Source organism: Monodelphis domestica, chromosome 6 (assembly GCF_027887165.1).
Source record: "Monodelphis domestica isolate mMonDom1 chromosome 6, mMonDom1.pri, whole genome shotgun sequence".
In the NCBI taxonomy this organism is placed as follows: Eukaryota; Metazoa; Chordata; class Mammalia; order Didelphimorphia; family Didelphidae; genus Monodelphis; species Monodelphis domestica.
The window spans coordinates 249,457,158-249,476,902 of record NC_077232.1 but is presented as its reverse complement, the minus strand read 5'-3'; the positions used below and the strand labels follow the sequence as shown (position 1 = coordinate 249,476,902).

General features: G+C 37.4%; 1 long non-coding RNA gene across 1 annotated transcript in view; it reads right to left on the bottom strand.

Annotated features, from left to right (window-relative positions):
* The window catches only part of LOC103098633 (uncharacterized), a 39,289-nt gene that overhangs the window by 9,567 nt on the left and 9,977 nt on the right, over positions 1-19,745 (bottom strand). The gene's annotated exons all lie outside the window — the stretch shown is intronic.

The window sequence follows — 19,745 nt, the reverse complement described above, 5'->3', positions numbered from 1 at the left end:
CCCTCCATAGAGCTGTTTGTGACACCAGAGAAAATGATTTACACACTTCTACTTTGTACTTTGTGGTGTGCAGAGTTAATTTTAAACTTTATAAATCATACTGATCCACTATCCTTCAGACTTTAAAAGGAAGCTCAATCTGTAGATCCTAGTTTAGAAAAAGAAACAACATCCCTTTCAGAGTCCATTTTGATTCTAAAACCAAAGAAGAGATTCAGTGGTCCCAGAAGGTTAAGTGTTTTAAAAGGCACCACTGGGGGTAGGTAGGTGGCTTAGTGGATAGACAGCCAGGACTGGAGATGGGAGGTCCTGGCTTCAAATCTGGCCTCACATACTTCCTAGCTGTATGACCTTGGACAAGTCACTTAACCCCCACTGCCCAGCCTTTACTACTCATCTGCCTTAGAACTAATATGTGGGGGCAGCTATGTGTGTTTTGTAGATAGAGTGCCAGTGTTAGAGATAGAGGATAATAGAATGCCAGGGCTGGAGTCAGGAGAACCTGGGTTCAAATCTGGTCTTAGACACATTTGATAAGTCTGCTCCCATGATGGGGTCCGCATTGGCCAACCCTCTATTACAGATGGGGAGCACACATATTAAACTTATACCAAATGACAAATGTTAGCCAGAAGAATATAGTGGATAGAGAACTGCCCAGGAAGACCTGGGCTCAAATATTGTATTTGATCCTTATTGAATGAGTGACCCTGAGCAAAGTTATGTAAAATTCCAGTTCTTTAAATTACAACTATAAGCTATAAAAATATGGGAAGCTGGATGGTACAGTGGATAGAATGCCAAATCTGTCATGAAGACCTTGAGTTCAAATCTGGCTTCAGAAACTTATTAGCTGTGTGACCCTGGGCAAGTTATTTAACCTCTTTTTGCCTCTGAAGGGGCTTAAAAAATCTTGCTTCCTTCCATCATCCCTTTCTCTGACCTTGGACAGTTACTAGCTGTGTCAATTCACTTAACCCAGTTTGCCTCAGTTTCCTCATCTGTCAAATGAGCTGGGAAAGGAAATGGCAAGCCACTCCAGCCTCTTTGCCAAGAAAGGCACAAAATGGGGTCATGAAGAGTTGGACAGTAATGAACAGCAAATAGAGAAGATACCAATCTCAAGTAGAAGGAGATTCCTGACTTAGGTGTTCCTTTTACCCATGAAATCACAAGTTCAATTGCTGTTCCTGTGCCAAATACTAATAAGGGTTCAGTTCTCCCAACACACTGTGATTCCACCTTCTGTCGGGTTGGGACATCTGTACTTTCCTACAGGAATGCAAGCATTTTGAAAGCTTTAATTGATCCACTTTTGAATAACCACAAATACAGCCTTTATTTTCTCAACTAGGAGCTCAAAAGGACATTATAATAAGAATCAGAATGTTAGTGAAATGGAAGCTCTTTGAGTGGAGAGACTTTTTTCCTTTATAGCCCCAGCACTTAGTACAGAGTCTGGCATTTAGTAACCTTTTTTTTTAAACCCTTATCTTCCATCTTAGAATCAATACTATACATTAGATATTAGGGTTAAGTGATTTGCCCAGGGTCACACAGCTAGGAAGTATCTGAGGCAAGATTTGAACCCAGAACCTCCTGACTCTAAGCCTGGCTCTCAATCCACTGAGCCACCTAGCTGCCCCAATCTAGTAACCTTTTGAAAATGCTTCTAGTTGACAGATAAAAGCTTTCACATAGGACAAAGCCTTGGTAAAAATTGAAACACAGACAATCTTGTCTTTTCTCCTGTCTTCCCTCCCTTTTCAGTTTCACTTGACCTTCTATGCTTGGAAGTAGGAACTTGTCTTCTGTGTTACTACTTCTTTCTATATAGTTCTATATCCTTACCAAACATTCAATAAATATTTGCTGGTTGATTAATCATAATAATAGCTAACATTTATATAGCAATTACTATGTGCCAGGCACTGTGCCATTACAATTATTATCTCATTTGATCCTGACACCAACCCTGAGATGAAGGGACTATTATTATCCCATTTTACAGATAAGGAAATGGAGACAAAATAGGAGTTAAATGATCTACCCATGGTCATACTGCTAGAAAGTGTCTAAGGTCAAATTTGAATTCAGGTCATCCTGACTTCATGTTCATGCCTCAGTTCTCTCACTTCCCCTAAGTTCCCAGTGCCCTCATGCTATCTTTCTCTGTCTGCTTTCTAGGACCCTGTACTGTGGCATCCTACCTGTGCCTGCTTACCCAAGGTAGTCTCCCATTATTTGAACTTAATTCTCTGAGCTCCTTCATTAAGAGGTAGTATGGTGTGTGTGTGTGTGTGTATGTGTGTGTGTGTGTGTGTGTATATACACACACACATATATATACACATATATATGAGTCAAGGACTTTTATACACACACACAGAGTGAGAGAGAGAGAGAGAGAGAGAGAGAGAGAGAGAGAGAGAGAGAGAGAGAGAGAGAGAGAGAGAGTTCTGCCATTCTACCTTTAAGGGAGAGAAACTAGGTAAACTTATAGTTTAATTTTTCCATTTAATATACTGCCATTTAACTCAGTGATTTTAATGGTGTGAATTCAAGGTTCTGGGAGCAGGAAGCTGTACTTATGTGCTCCTATTTAATAGGTTGCCTAGCTGACAGCAAAGAATATGGAGTAGGTGAAACACGTGTGTTCTACAAATAGACTATCAACTATCTAACACTCCACCCTTTTCTTATTTTTCAGTCTAAATACCTGTCAAATCAGTCCTTATCCTCATCAACTTTAGCCTCTACCCCACTGACCGCTCCTATTCCTTCCAGATAAAGCATTTGATTTCAGTCTCTGAAATCTCAGAATTACAGTTAAGCAATCAGTTTAATCAAGGAAATACGTGAGTAACAGATACACCCATCATCTCTGACACAAACAAGTCATATTTCATCTCATTGTGATACCTTTGGCAGGCATGGAAGGTTATAGGTCTAGGTTCTCATGGTCTCTCTGCCCAGCTTTGGGTCTGAGACAAATCTAGAGGAACTAGAAACAGAGTAATTTGTTCAATACCACAAGATCAGCAAATCTTCAAGAACAGTTACATTCAACTTTTGGCCAGGAACTTGACTAGATCTAGGAATTCTTCGGTCCGCCTCGGGGACTGGGAAAATGGCAATATCAAGCCATGCAATCCAGGCTTTGGCTAGAATGAGATCTCCCCTTGACACAACAGCATGACACATTTAATATCCAACCTCTCGAGGAGGGGAGAAAAGATCCCAAAGACTCCAAAAACGACTAGAAAAATGATGCCTATCTGGTTACAGTTTCACACTCCCCTCCCTCCTTTTTTTCCCTCTCCTTCAAACTCATTGTTTATGATGACATGAGCATATACTTTACACTCTATTCTTCACTAGCCATTTTCAGGACTTTGTCTAAATGTCTTTGCTCTTCTGAGGCATGTGGGATGGGGGAGGGAGAGAGAAAGTATGTGTCCATCTCTACAAGTCTGCCCTCAACGTCAAGGGGACATTGGACCTTTATATTTCTCAAGAACTGACTTTCTAAAGGAGACTCAAAGGCAGGCTTTCGAGTGCCCCTCAAAAGGTCACTATCCACTCTATGCTTAAAGGTGGTCATATGTAAGCATGTTAACAGAATTCCAAGGTAGCAACAAAGATTCCTCGATTATAAGAGTCATGGGCCCTATTTCTAGCTAAATGTTTGAAATTGCTTTTTTCCTTAGACCAGAATCTTGTGGCATCTGCCAAAATGAATTCAAAATGACAGAGAGAGAAAGAGAGACAGAGACAGAGACAGAGACAGAGACAGAGACAGAGACAGAGACAGAGACAGAGACAGAGCAACTTAGAAAATATTTCTTAGGGGGAAGCTGGGTGACTCAATGGATTGAGAGCCAGGCCCAGAGATGGGAGAATGGGAGGTCCTGGGTTCAAATCTTGCCTCAGACATTTCTTAGCTGTGTGACCCTGGGCAAGTCATTTGACCCCCATTGCCTAGCCCTTACCACTCTTCTGCCTTAGAAGATGGAAGGCAAGGGTTTAAAAAAAAAGAAAATATTTCTTAATGAAATAAAGCAAAGAGAATATAAAAGGCAAAATCAATCATTTTCCCAACATAAAAAAATTTTACAGGGCAGCTAGGTGGCTTGGTGGATTGAAATCCAGGCCTGGGACAGGAGGTCCTAGGTTCAAATCTGGTCTCAGACACTTCCTAGCTGTGGGACTCTGGACAAGTCACTTAATCTCTATTGTCTAATATACAGTATTGATTCTAAGATGGAAGATAAGGGTTTAAAAAAAAAGGTTACTAGATGCCAGACTCTGGACCCCCACTGCCTAGCCCTTACCACTCTTCTGCCTTGGAACCAATCCATAGTATTTATTCTAAGATGTTAGGTAAGGGTTTTAAAAAATAAATGTTAGCTTTTGTATGAAAAATGAAGACAGAATTAAAAGACAAATGAAAAAGGAGAAAATTATTTGTACTAAACACTACCAATAAAATTTTAATATTCCAATTTCAATTCTAATTCCAATATTCCAATATTCCAATTAACATCAACAAACAAAATAAAGAGCCATTCTCCAATAGATAAGTGTTGAAAGTTATGAAAAAAAGTCTTCCAAAGCTTTGTGAGCTAATAATGACCAAAGGGAAATATGCTCCAAATACTAAGAAAAATGCAAATTAAATCAGTTCTGAGATTTCACAGGAATCCATGCAAACTGGCAATGATAAAAAAAAGATAGGCATAAACAATGTGGAAGGGCTGGGGGAAGGCAGGAACATATGTTCAGTTGATGGACCTATGAAATAATTCCACAGTTCTGTCTATAAATTTGGAATTTTTCAAGTGTTACAGGATGCCAGAGTGTAACCAGTGCCCTCTGGTGTGTAGAAAATATTTAGTTCTCCCTCTTTGATATGAGGGAACTGCTATGATCCTGTGATTTTTCTAAAATCAGACTTGGATTGAGAGTCTATCTCTCCTATTCTAAAGTAGAGGAAGGGCAGCCCTAGGAGAGTCTATGGGCAAAAATGGAAACAAGAGGCAAGTCACAAAAGGAGGTACTCCATGAAGTAGCTCCAAGAATCAGGATAGTAGTGCAATAGGAGAGCACAAATCAATGTCCACAGAAGGATTAATCCTGAAACGGTGAGGCTGACAGCAGAGAACAATCTGACCTTGTGGTGGATCCTATTTTGTTGAACTCAAACATATTGCCAGACCCAAAGGTATTGCTTTTTCCCTTTCTCTTCTTATAAAAGTGAATGTTTGCTCTAGAAATCTTTCTTTAAAATTTATTTTGTCTTCCTACTCACCTTACTTTTAAAGTCTTTTTTTTTTTTAAAGAAAAAATGTGGTTTATTTCTGATCTATGTGCTTCATTTTACTCAAATGCAGCTGAGAGGGAAAAATGGTTGAGGAATATCTAGAGAAAAGAAAGAGAGAGAAATAGATTGTTTCCAATTGTTATATATAGTCCCTGGGATAAATTTTCCTGAGTAGGGGCTCAGAGCTATAAACAATAGAATTATTGATTCAACTTTACAACTCCTTACAACTCCTCAGAACAAAGAAAGGAAACTAAATCTTTGGGTATTTCTAGGTAAAAAAAAAAGTCACCAGCTTTAGTTAGGGAAGCTGGTATGATCTGGTATTGGTAAGTGGACTTTTCATGACTTTCTCTTTCCTTTATTTAATTTCCATTGACTGATATCACACCAGAGGGATGGCACTAAAGGAGTGACTATAGAGAATAGTCATGTCTAGGGAGGAAAAGCACTGGCCACAAAAGGTGAAGCTAGGAAGAATAACAACTCCTATTTACCAACCCAACATATCACCCCTGCCAACACCACTGGTTACTAAAATGTTGCTAAATTTTCCATGCTCTTTGACCCAGCAATTCCATCACTAAGCATATCATGTAAGGAAATCAAACACAGAAACAAAGCTTTATTATATACTTGCATAGAAGCATTCTTTATGGTAGCAAAGTGTGCCCATTGATTGGAGAATGGCTAAAAAACCCCAACTTATTGGGAAAATAGGATATTTATGCATAATGAAAATGATGAATATGAGTAATTTTGAGAAATGTAGGGATTTATAAATGAAATGATAGTATAGTGAAACAAATGAAGGGAACAATGATGATAAAAATACAAATAAATCAAAAGACCACTAAAAATTGAATTATAGGTAATGATAAAACTAGTGGAGGTCCTGGGAAAAATCTGAATAAAAGATAACTCCTTCCTTATAGCTAAGAAGTGGAGAACTGCTAAAATAAAATATTATGTTTTTAATTCATTGTTTTTCTTTCTCACAAGTTTCAATCTGGAGGATAATGGGGAATAACTATGATGTAAAGATAAAGGCTATCAATAAAAATAGATTTTAAAATTGAAAATTAATGTTTTTGTATCCCCAATCTGACTGTCTCAATCAAACAAATGTAGACTTTCCTAACACTATAAATAAATTCTTCCTTTATTTAAGATAAAAACCTTGGGATGATAGTCAACTTCTTTTCCTGCCTTACCCTGCACCAAGTCCAACTGCATTTGACTCCAAATTCTTTTGAAATGATCTCTCCATTTCCATCTCCATTGTCAGAACTCTAGATTCTCCCTCTCATCTGAAGAACTTCCTAACTAGATTCTCAGTTTTGAATCACACACCACTATAATTCATTTCATATGCTACTGACAGATTAATCTTCTTAAAGTGCCACTTTGATAAGGAAATTGTGATATATTTTACAGTTATAGAGTACTTTACATATATTGTACATACATATATTGGGTAAACCCTTACATGTTAGATGAACCTTTTTTAAAAGTTCTAAGGAATTATGTGGAAAAGAGCAACTCAGAATGAGAAAATATGAATAAATGAATAAAACATGACCTGTGTTACTGAAGAGATTACCAGTATACTAGTCCCATTTTACAGATGCTTAAAGTGGTATTTAGATAATTTAAGTGTGTTGCCTAAAGTTAAAATATTTAATGAATAGTAGAACCAGGACAAGAATTACTATTTTCTAAATCTACTTCTTCTTTCTACTCTATTATACCATCTCCTCAAACACTAAAGAATAACATGTAAGCTTCTTTACTTGACACTCAATTTCAGATCTAGGTTCCATAGGGTCTAGAATTTTAGAATCAAGAAGACCCAAGTCCAAATCCTCACTGAGACACTTATCAGCTGAGTAACCCTGGGCAACTCATTCAATATTTCTCTACCTTAATTTTCTTTATCTGCAAAATGGACATCATAAAGCACTTCACAAACCTTAAAATATCACAAATGATTATTGTTGTTATTATTATTATTATTATTATTACTGAAGAGCTTCTATAATCTGGTCCCAACCTATCTTTCCAATCATAATATAATCATAACTTCCACTATTATCCTCTTCTCCTTTGCTCATCTTTATTGGAATAAACCAGATATTTCAAAAAGGCATTTCAATGCCTTTTTTTCCCTCTTTCTAAAATACTTTCCCTTATTTTAATCAATTGAACTCCTAATCATTTTTCAAGATCATGCTCAAGTGCCATCTCCTCCTTTATTTTTTCTCCAATAGTACTTCGATTGTTCCTCCTTTAGGGAACCCATCATATTTTGTCCTGTATTTAATTATTTACATCTTGATTTCCACACACACACACACAAACACTAAAGTTCTTTGAGGACAAGAGTTCAGCATTATGTATTGAATATTTATCCCTTACAACATGTAGGATACTATCTTGCACTGGTATATACTCAATAAACAATAAAGGAAATGAATTAATATGCAGGGAAAAAAAACTTTTAAGTTGCATTAGATGTTTAAATGTTAAAATGTTTTAAGAACATTCTCAATGTTCACCTAGAATTAGAAATTAAAAAACAATTAAGCAAGAATTGGAGTTAAGAGGTAGTAAAGAAATAGTAAACAAAAGAGCAGTCGAGGAAAGTAGAATTGCTAATAACATAGTCAAGAAATTAGTTTGTTGGATTTTTTTCATATAAAAAGGACAAAAGTTCAAACTTTAGACTATTGAATGTGCTGGGAATTCCTTCAGATTTTCTAATGGGAGATACTTATTGTTAAATATGAGTCTCTATTTCCCCTGAATACATCTTAAATTACACATAAGAAAATCTTTTAAACACTTCAGCTTAAAGGAGGCCCAGGAAGGCTCTATAGCCTCATCCACTGGGGAATTCTGTGTTGGACCACCCACTGGGAAAGTAAAAAGTTGGTACCTATTCCACTTTGGCACTTTTTTCTTCTGAGAAGAGTTCCCAAATATTGTAACTGTTCCCCACCCAGGAAGACCCAAAGCCATGCGAAAATCAATGGTCAACATATTTTGACCAAGTGTTGAAATATAAATCTATCCTTAACACCCCCACTTTATTCTGTTTACATTCATGTGGACTGACTGTCTACTTTCATTTTGCTTTTCTGGGGGACACAGTCATTAAACTGACATGAATAAATCTAGAATTTCAATGCAAGTCATGCTATTCTTCTACAATTTCACACAATGAAGAAATGATCCAGTTTCTATAGTATGTGTCTCAAAGCATGATTAAATATGTATACATATATGCATATATAAGTTCAATATGGTATGTCAAAAAGCATTTAAATTGGACATCTTTCTGTTATACTATTTGCAACAAAATTTTATTTTGAAAGTGAAAAAAAATTTTAATTGCTTAAAAGCTAAGGAGACAGAAGGGAGTATGGGAGAGAAAGCCTGCTCCAAGACAATTTTTTTTGCCCTGTATTTAATTATTGACATCTTGCCAATTTTGCCCCTACTAAAGTTTTTTAAAGAAAGGGGTTCAGCATTATTCAATATTTGTCCCTACAACATGTAGGATACTATTTACATTGGCATAAGGGATGATAACTGATCCCGGTTCCAATGAACAGGTGATAAAGCATCCCTCCTTCTCCAAAGAGAAGTGAGAGACAATGGGTACAAAATGTTGCATAACATATCAGGCAGTCATTTTGTTCAATTTTGCTCAACAATTTCTTTGTGATAAAGGGAATTCAATGGGAGAGGAGGAAGTCTGGGAAGGACTGAGGTATAAAAAGAAAAGACATCAATACATTTTTTCAAAGTTCTGTAAGAATACCCATACAAAGATTGCTCTCATAATTTTAAGTTTTATAAAGCAATGATTCTTAGTATAGACAATGGGTGCTATTTATAGAATCAGAGAATCTGGCTTCAAATTCCTCTTCTGACACTTCCTGCATGATCTTAGGTAAGTCACTTAATTTTCTCCAGTCTCAGTTTTCTCATCTGTAAAATGCAGGTATAATTTGACTAGGTGACTGTGAGATTCCTTCCATCTCTGGAGCTCTGATCTTACCATCTTTTGTCTATATTATTAACATTTACTAATAATAGCTTAGGATAACTAGGTGGCATTGTGGATAGAGTGTTGGGTCTGAAGTCAGGAAGATTTTATCTTTGTGAATTCAAATCTGACCAGAGATAAGTCCTAGTTGGATGACTGGGCAAGTCACTTAATCCTGTTTGTCTCAGTTTCCTCATCAGTAAAAAATGATCTGGAGAAGGAAATGGCAAACCACTCTAGTATCTTTGCCAAGAAAACCCCAAATGGGGTCAGGAAGAGTCAGAAACAACTGAAAAATGATTCAACAATAAATAATAACTAGTATTTACATAACACTTTATATATATTAACTCATTTGATCCTCACAGCAACCCTTTGAGGGAGAAGCCATCATTATCCCCATTTCACAGATGAGGAGTTCATCAGAGAGAAGTTAAGTGATTTGTTTGAGTTCACACAGTTTAGGAGTATCTGAGTCATACTTTAAACTTGGGTCTTCCTGACTCCAGGTACCATGCTCTAGCCATTCACTTTACCAGTTAGCTGACTTGATTAACTGGGTCAGTCCTCCAGTCCTAGAAGTGTGGAAGGGAGAGGGGAAGTCTGATAAGTATGTGGGAACAAGTGTTCTGAGATTTCAGATTTCCTCTTTTCCTTCCTCCTAGCCCCCTGCCAGTGTTGCCATCTGGTTATTAGACCAAATTAACCCCTCACTATGATGCTCCTCAGGGACACCAAATGAATGTCTCATAATATGTTCACCAAACGGATACTTGTTTTGAGCACTCTCACTTCTTCTCCCTCTCCTTCTCTGTCTTTCTCTGTCTCTCTCCCTCTCCCTCTCTGTCTCTGTCTCTGTCTCTGTGTGTGTCTCTGTCTCTCTCTGTCTCTGTCTCTGTCTCTCTCTGTCCCTGTCTCTCTCTGTCTCTGTCTGCCTGCCTGCCTGTCTGTCTGTCTGTCTGTCTGTCTGTCTGTCTGTCTGTCTGTCTCTCTCTCTCTCTCTCTCTCTCTCTCTCTCTCTCTCTCTCTCTCTCTCTCTGTGTGTGTCTCTCTGTCTCTGTCTCTCTTTGTCTGTGTCTCTGTCTCTCTGTCTCTGTCTCTCTCTCTGTCTCTGTCTCTCTGTCTCTGTCTCTCTCTCTCTTTCATGTACAGTACAATTACAATATAAGGACCTGAGTTCAAACATTTTCTTTGCTAATCCCTACCTGAGTGATACAGGGCAAGTCACCTCATGTCTATTTGCTCTAGGCAGCTTCCTAGAACTGATCTATTGAAGCATAGTTTCCATTTGCATGGGTACTGAGAGTTTACATTCTCATGTTGGGTATTAATGTTCTGGGTTCAACTGAGAACAGGAAATTAAATCTCGAATATGCAAGAAATAGGGACACTTCATCTGTTATTATTTTCTAAAAGACTTGGGGTTATGGGCTATTAGGTTTAAAAGGGAACTTAAATGAGCATCAGACTCATTGAACTTTACCTCTAATTTTTACAGACAAAGCAACTGAGACAGTTAGCTTTTTGTCTTATTCCTTCCTCTCTGGCATAATTTTTCCATTTTTCTTTTCTCAGCTATGCTCTTTCGCTTCTCTAATTTACTACTCTAGGCTAACTTTACCCAGAGGCAGCTAGGTGGCAACATAGTGTGTAGAGTGTTGGACCTAGAGTCAAGAAGGCTAAAATTCTTGAGTTCAAATCTGTCCTCAAACACTTAGAAGCTGTGTGACCCTGGGCAAACCACTTAACCCTATTTGCCTCATTTTCCTCATCTGTAAAATGAGCTGGTGAAGGGAATAGCAAATCACACCAGTATATGTCCCAAAAACACCCTGAAAGGGGTCATGAAGAGTTGGACATGAATGAAAATGGCTTAACAACAACTTTACCCATGAACAATTCCTTCTCAGTCCAATAAATAAATATCTTCCCCCATCAGATAATTTAATTCAACATCTCAAATAATTAATCAATTAATAAGCATAGAGTAAGCACCGTGTATGAGCCAGGTACTATGTGGGACTCTAAGGAGACAAAGACAAAAATGTAAATAATTGCCAACTGTCAAGGAGATTACATCCCAGGAAATTTCTATTCTGCATTATTTCATTAATAAAAATGCTCTATTTTATACATCAATCTTCAATGTTTTCCCTGCTGTAAAATTATCATACACTAAGAGGCAGTCTCAAAATCTTACTGATTAATCTCCCTTTCATGGGGTCCAAGATGGATTAGCCCTATAATGAATTCTTTTTTATTTTAACAAACAATGGTAAGGTAAGGCTTTGGGGGTGGGGCGGGGTGGAGAAAGTCATATATCTGTAAGATAGGACCAGACAATTAAAGTCCAGTCCTTAGAGTATGCACAAATATTCTCTGAAATTCCAATCCATGTGGTAGCTTAGTGATCTTGCTTCTAGTCAAAAATGCAAAGGTCTCTTTCCTCTATAAGAACATGTGCAGGTATTCTCAGAGTCTTTGGTAACAAATTCTTTTGACATGCTGCTGAACTAGAATTGGGTATATATAGAGAAAAGACTCAAACAAATGAAAAACTCCTCTCTCTCTCTCTCTCTCTCTCTCTCTCTCTCTCTCTCTCTGTGTCTCTCTCTCTGTCTCTGTCTCTCTTTCTCTCTCTCTCTCTCTCTCTCTCTCTCTCTCTCTCTCTCTCTCTCTCTCTCTCTCTCAAAGCCTTCCAAGGAGCATGGAAAAGTGCTGTGTATCTCTAGGAAGAGATAGTAGCAAAAGAAAAGGGAGATGCTCTCATGGCTACTTTTTCTCTCTACAAGGGAAATTTCCAAGATCTTAGGAGATGGATGGAAGCTATTCTTTTTTTTTTTTGTTAACCCTTGGATTCTGTATTAGAATCAATACTGTGTATGGCAGAATAGCAGTAAGGACTAGGCAATGGGGGTTAAGTGACTTACTTGCCCAGGTTCACACAGCTAGAAAGTGTCTGGGGCCAGATTTGAATCTAGGACTTCTTGTTTTGGGGTCTAGCTCTCAAACCAATGAGCCATCTGACTGCCTTGAACCCATTCTTGTTAATGGTCAAAGTAATGCTTTCCCATTGTCATGAAATATGCTATATCATTAACACTTTCATGTATTAGCCTTGATAAATATCATATTTTAGGGGGAAATTACTGAAGAGATAGAACAAGAGAGAAGAAGACAAAGAGAAAAGAAAAAGATAAGGAGAAAAGTTATGTTGTATTAATTAGGAAAGATATGAGGGAGAATGAAGAGTTTAACAAGAGAGGTGTATAGATATATATGAGCAAGGACACTCATGAGTTAAATTAAATTGAGAAATTAGTCATCCAAGGTGAAAAGAAGAGACTGTCAAATGAGAAAAAAAATCTCTGATTTGCTGACAGAGGTTGTCTAATTTTTGCTTACTTAATTGAATCACATTGCAATGATGGAGAAGAAAGGAGGTGTCAGAGAAGTGATTTTTGGTTAGACAATACCTCTTGCCATCACCCATTGTCTTGCTTTTGTATTGTCACTGGACTTCAATATGTCTGGAAGAGGGTGTGAGGCTGATGACTCTGTGCAACTCTGCTTCACTTAAATCCAATTCACGCACAAGTCAAGACATCACCCCTTGATGTCATTGGTCCTCTTAGAAAGCTAAGGATGAACAACAATAACCTCTTGTCAAACAATAGGTGATATGGGACTAAAATGTCCACTGTCCCATTTTTTGCCTTTTGAATTCAAACCCAGCCTTTAAAGCCCAAATCAATGCACCTCCCCACATAAATCACACAAGTTACCAACACATACATGCACACATGTGCACACACACACATAAGTCAAAAGTCTCAGAGATGAAAAACTTTAGAACTTGTGGAATCCAAGCTGTAAATGAGTAGAAATCTCCTCTGTGACATCACCAGGAAATATCCATCCCAACTTTATCCAAAGAGCTCTTCCAAAGGGTGGAATATGTCCTCCTGAGACAGTTCATTCCATTTTTGCACAACTGAGCTCAAATTTGCCTTTCTGCAGTTTGTCCCTGTTCTGTAGCTTGGACTTAACGGAACAAATCTAATCCTACTTCTACATGACTACCCATCAAATACTTGATAACAATTACCATTCCTTTTCTTCTACAGGCTAAATAATGCTGGTTCTTTCAACAACAAATCTAGATATGACAATGGTATCCTATCCATCTAACCACTGTGGCTGTCCTCTTTTCTGAATTGTGAACATATTGCCTAGAATGTAGACCCTAAAACTGAATATATATATTTCCAGATATGTTTTGATCAGAAAAAAGTAGATAAGATTGTCATCTATCTCATTCTAGAAATAATATTCTCAATGAAGGCTAAAATCTTATATTAGCTTTTCCAGTCAACAAGTCACATTATAAGTCTTACCTGGCCAGCATTCCAAATGTATCTTCTTCCAAAGCCCACACTAGGTTGAACTTACAATTCACTAAGATGCAAGGCTATTGCTATTTTCTTACAAAGTCTTGCCTACTTGTGCTTTCCCGTCCCTTACTTGCATAGGTCACTTTTTTAACCCAGGTATAGACTTGATTACTGCATTTTTCCCTATTGGCTTTCATCTTATTAGATGTGGCCCAGAATTCTGGCTTGAAAGGATCTTACTCAATCCCAACTCTTTTATGCAACATATTGTTGCAGCACATGCAATTTGAAAAGCATGCTATCAATACTTTTGTCAATGTTGTTTAAAATTCTGAGGAGCAAAGTGTCAAAGAGAGATCATTGAGATATTCCAATAGAGATTTCCTTATTAGTCTATATCAATATACTGGCTGTGTGATTCTGGACAAGTTGCTTAACTTTTCAGTGAACCAGGAAACTCCTTATGACCATTGTTATCCAGTCATTTTTCAGTCGTGTCCAATTCTTCATGATCTCATTTAGGGTTTTCTTGGCAGAGATACTGGAGTGGTTTGTCATTTCCTTCTCCAGTTTGTTTTACAGACGAGGAACTGAGGTAAACAGGGTTAAATGACTCACCCAAGGTCACACAGCCAATAAGTGTTTGAGATCAGAGAAAGGAAGGAGGGGAAGAAACAAGCATTTTTAAGTACCTACTATGCAGCAGGTACTGAGCCAAGTGCTTTACTAATATTATCTCATTTGGTCCTGACAGCAACCCTGGGATATAGGTGCTATTACTATCCCATCCAACAGATGAGGAAACTGAGGCAAACAGAGGGTAAGCAACTTTCCCAGATTAATGAAGCTAACTGGTATCTAAGGTTGAATTTGAACTCAGGTCTTTCTGACTTCAGACTCATTTCCTGAATTACCAGGCCCAATATTACCTAGCTGAAAGTGCTATTCTGCAATGACAGAAACAGTTCATTATAGGAACTCTTTACAAGAATCCAGGCTAATGTTTCTTCTTTTTTCTTATAAAGTGTTGTCTAGTCATGCCTTATAAGGAGTTCCTATGTCAATGGAATCACAGGTCTTGTAAACAACAACAAAAACAAATAAGAACAAAGCCAAGTCTAAACCAACCCATTAATAACTTTTCTTTAGGTTTGAGCATTAAATCAGATCAGAATCAACCTAACTGAATTATTTTTCAGCTCTATCTTCTCCACTGGGAGGATGAGAAACTTTGACAACTGCTTTGCTAAAATTCAGATGAACCATGTCTATATCATTCCCATAATCTACTAGTTTGGTGACCTTGTCAACAAAGGGAATGAGATTAACCTGGTATGACCTGTTTTGGGTGAAACCATGCTGATTCATTATGAGGCAAACTTTCTTTGCAAACCATCATTTCAGAAATACATTATGGATCTCTGTTGCTCCCCTCAATAGGATGGAAGTAAAACTCAATTACTTATAGATTACAGACTACAAACTCTTCTTCTTTTTTGAAAGTCAGTGCATTAGACCATCTCCAGTCTTGCAGCAGTCTCTTTCATTCTCTACTATTCCCTTAAATTTTTTGATACCTTGGGATATAATTTGCCTGGTGAACTCAAAGCATTAAGGGCAGATAAGTCTTACTTTGGGTTTTAGCTCACTGTTAGAAATTTGTCTTCTATTCTTTCAATTCCAAATGTACTCCAAGGTAGAACAAAGCTGAAGCAAAATAAAATTTCAGTAGCTTTGCCATTCATTTATCAAGGTCCTATTGACTCAAAATGCAGATTCTATCCCTTCTTTTATCATCTTATTGCCCCAAACATTTCCACACCAAATCTTTTTGTTGTTATTTTGTTGGCATTAACTAACTTTTTACTTTCTCTGAATTCTAATGCTTTATGCCCTACCCTTATAGGACCATGCGTTGCTTTTGTATTAACCCTCCATTATCTTCCCCTACTTTCATCTTCCATAAAAGCACTGACTCTGGAGTCAGAAAACCCAAGTTCTATTCCAATCTCTATCTACAATATCCTGGACAAGTCATTTAAGCACTCTGAACTTGTTTTCTCATCCATAAAATAAGGGGTTTAGAGTAAATGCCTATAAGGGCCCTTCCAGCTCTAGCTCTACAATCTTTTTAATGTTTAAATTGGTTGATAAGTTCCCTATCAGACTCTTTAGATAGCTCCTCCTTTCTTCATCACTGGCATAATTTCTTCTTGTGGTTTGAATCTCAATGTTGAAAACTTCCTATCTTCCTTGTGCTGACTTCTTACAGAGAATTTTAGGCAATGTGGTCCTATTTATCTTTGCTTTGTATCTCTTAATCCAGGATTGGAGTATCCCCAGCTTTTCTACTCTAACATAAGTTCTTATTTGGAACACATGCTGTAGTTACTTCCTTCCAAGTTTCCCAATGATTTATACTTCAATCAATTAACTCCTTCCTTTTGTACAGAATCAAATTAAAGATAGCAGTAAAAACTTTTATTGTTGCTCTGTTTTTATTAGGGAGAAAACACTAACACAAAATAAATAATTGAGCTACTACATCACTTAATATATCGAGTTCTAAGTTTGTGTTCTTTTTTCCCACTCTTCATCAATTTCTCCTTTCTGTCCCAGTGGTCTTTTTCCCCTCTACTGATCCTCATACAAATGTATCCTTCTTTTGTGCCCAAAGACACTAACAATTTTCTCATTTGTACCCTCTGTAGAACTTTGCATTGCTGTTTTATGCCTCTGTTACTATGTAATATTGTATGTTCATTATTTGTATTTTTTTTTCTTGGCAGCTAGTTGGTGTAGTAAAAGACTCATTTTCCCGAGTTCAAATGTGGCCCCAGATACTTTCTAGCTGTGTGATCCTGGGCAAGTCACTTAACCCCATTGACTAGCTTTTCCTGCTCTTTAGCCTGGGAACCAATTCACAGCATTGACTCTAAGATGGAAGGTACAGTGTTATAGGGTTTGGTTTTTTAGTTCCATGGCATCAACAAATATGAGCATTTGGAAGGAAAGGAAGGAAATCAGTATGTTCTTCCTATCATCTCTCATAATAGCATAGCTGAGTTTGTGTCTTACCTTCATTTTTTTTTGTTCTGTTTTTTTTTAAACACTTACCTTCTTATCTGTAAGCCTAGCTCTCAATCCACTGAATCACATAACTGCCCTCTTACCTTGTTCTGTTGTTTTTCTTTAAGCACAAGTTTTGATAATGAGAAATAAAAGGAATAAGTATATATTAAGTACCTACTATGTGCCAGGGACTATGCTAAGTTCTATACAAAAATTTTCTCATTCTCCATGGAGAACCTCACTGTCCATTTGAAAATCATGCTGTTCCATGCATCTTTTCCCATTGTATTATGAGTAACACCTTCCTGGCTGGGGAAACATAAACTAAAGTAAGATATCAGCATTACTTTAGCATGTTAGCATCACATCCCTCTGCCATTCCAACCTCCTACTGCCCTGATTGTGTAGAATCTTCATCAGTGGAATCACAGCTGCCATGATAGCTACAATGGAGCCCTGCCAAGGGAATGAGCTGGGGCCATGTTTTTCAAAGCATGGCCTTTTGACCACTGAGCATCCTCCCAGTAGATGTCTCTTAGAGGTATCTCATCAAAAGCAGCACTACTGTCCCTCTCTTTCCCATTCATTCTGATGTAGGGTTTGTGGTGGCAGATGACAAAAAGAAACATATCAGCAGGTGCCTTGTAAGGAATTTATGTGTCACCTAAATATTCTATGAACCAAAAGAGTCTGAGAACTATTGGTCTAGAGCAATTAGTAGAACAATAAGTAATTGCGGAAATATTAGAATATTTTAAATGGATGAGTGAATGGATTGTTTATTACGCAGTTACTTTGAGTAAAGCACTGTGCCTTTAAATAGAAAAGTAAGGCTTCTGGTCTTAAGGAACTCAAATTCTAATGGTGAGACAACACATATGCAAGGTTTCAGTTCCAAGTCAAATGAAAAGGTCTCGTGGTCCTTAGGGTGCAGAGAAAAAACAGATGGCAATGTCTCCTCTTTAATGTCACTTTCAGCGATCAAATTATATCACTTTCTGATGCTTCAATATTGGACACTGGTTTTGAATCACTGTTATTTCAATGACTCCTCGGGCTATTAGGGAGATGATGGTCAAGGTAGTGGTTGGATCTGCCTCAGATATACTATACCCTATGCATGTCTCTCCTTCAGGGTGCCTTGATGCCTCAGCTAAGCTGCTTGTCTCCCCTGTGCATGGCAGTTGGTGGGGATAACTAGTCCCTGGTCAATAGCAGTTGCTTCCTTCAACAATGGCTGTGAGAGCCACTGGGTTGTGCAGAGCTGGGATCCTCTAGGAATCCTGTACTTATCCTCCCAGTTGGGAAGATAATCTATTGATATCATGCATGGAAGGTTTAAATGTCAGCAAGTTATGTTTGAAATGAATAATGATTATGAACCTCAAGCAAAATGGATTTTATTTTTCTAAAATGACAACAAACCCCAATCCTCTATTTGGTATTATCACCCAAGTGGTTTAGTTTCACCGGGTTCCCTACTATCTTTAATAATCATTTTGTTTGTATAAAATCTTGCCATAATTTGCCAAACCACACTTTGACAAATGTAGATTTTTAAAACATTCTTTATGAGTTTCAAATAATGACAATTACTGTAGGATAATCCTAGAATTTTTGCCAACCCTAGAGTCTGAGAATGACAATCATTTTCATGCATTAAACCTACTCCAGAAAGAGAACTTTCTTCTATTATTTTTTTTTTCCTTTCAAACTATTTTTTTTCTAAAGAAAGAATCTGGCAGCATATCTGGTGCCTCAAGGCCCTGCTGAAATATCCTAGTAATGCTTTGGTAGTGGTTAAGGTGGTAATAAAGAGGAGAGGAAGGAAGGGGAGGAGGAGGAGATGAAAGAGGAAAAGGAACAAAAAACTTAGAATTTTGAATTTATTACTTTTGGTTTTTATTCATAAAGCATCATTTTTAGAGGAATAACATGGGTTAATGGGAAAAGCACCAAATTTAAAGCTATAAGCCCTGGGATCAAGATCTTGCCCTACCCCTAAATGAACTACTTTGGGCAAGTCACTTAACTTTGCTGACTCAGTTCCCTCATCAGTAGTATACTCATAGTAATCCTTAACCCTAATTACTCCTTTGGAGGTAGAGGAAAATATTTTGCAAACTATAAAATTCTATATAAAAGTGAGATTTTTATTTTAAAGTTAGTGAGTTCCAACTTTTGGAAATTTTTCTCGTGCAAGTAGGGCACTCGGAGTTAATTTGTTTGATTATTTTTAGACCATATCAATCAATTAATAAACATAACATTGCCTATTATAATGCACTAAGAGAATGCAGTGAAGGATTAATACAATTCCTTCCTTCAAGAACATAGTACACATGTTAAGAATAATAGTTCTAAGAATAATGAACAGCACAAAGTCAAATATAATGAATTAAATGACCAGGAAAGACACATGTTCTGGGAACTCAGAGAAGGGAGACCTTGGGTTGGGGAAGTTAGAAGAAGGAAGGAAGGAAGGAAAATAGCAGGGAACAAGGGATCAACAGTGGCAATTGGGTAGACAGAAAATTGGGTATCCTTAAATCAAGTTCAACCTAGAACTGAGGCTTTCAGAAATAGGGTTTTCCAAAAGGTAAAGACAGATGGAGGTCGAGTGATGGAGGAGGCAAGTCCCATAAAAGACATTTCTTAGCTTTATTTTCCTAGAAATATATCAGCTAGCAAATATCCATAGATCTACAGTCTTGGAAAGGTAGGAGCAACTGGAAAGTGAGAAGCTTCAGTTGGAATGTATTCCCTTGAAATAAATGTATTACTTCTGAGCTTTGAAACAGATGTGATTACTGAATTGATACCACCCCCACTACCACCAAATTAATCACTTGATAATTAATCTTTTGTTTCAAAACTTAGCTCAGTCTGGTTCTTAGACAAC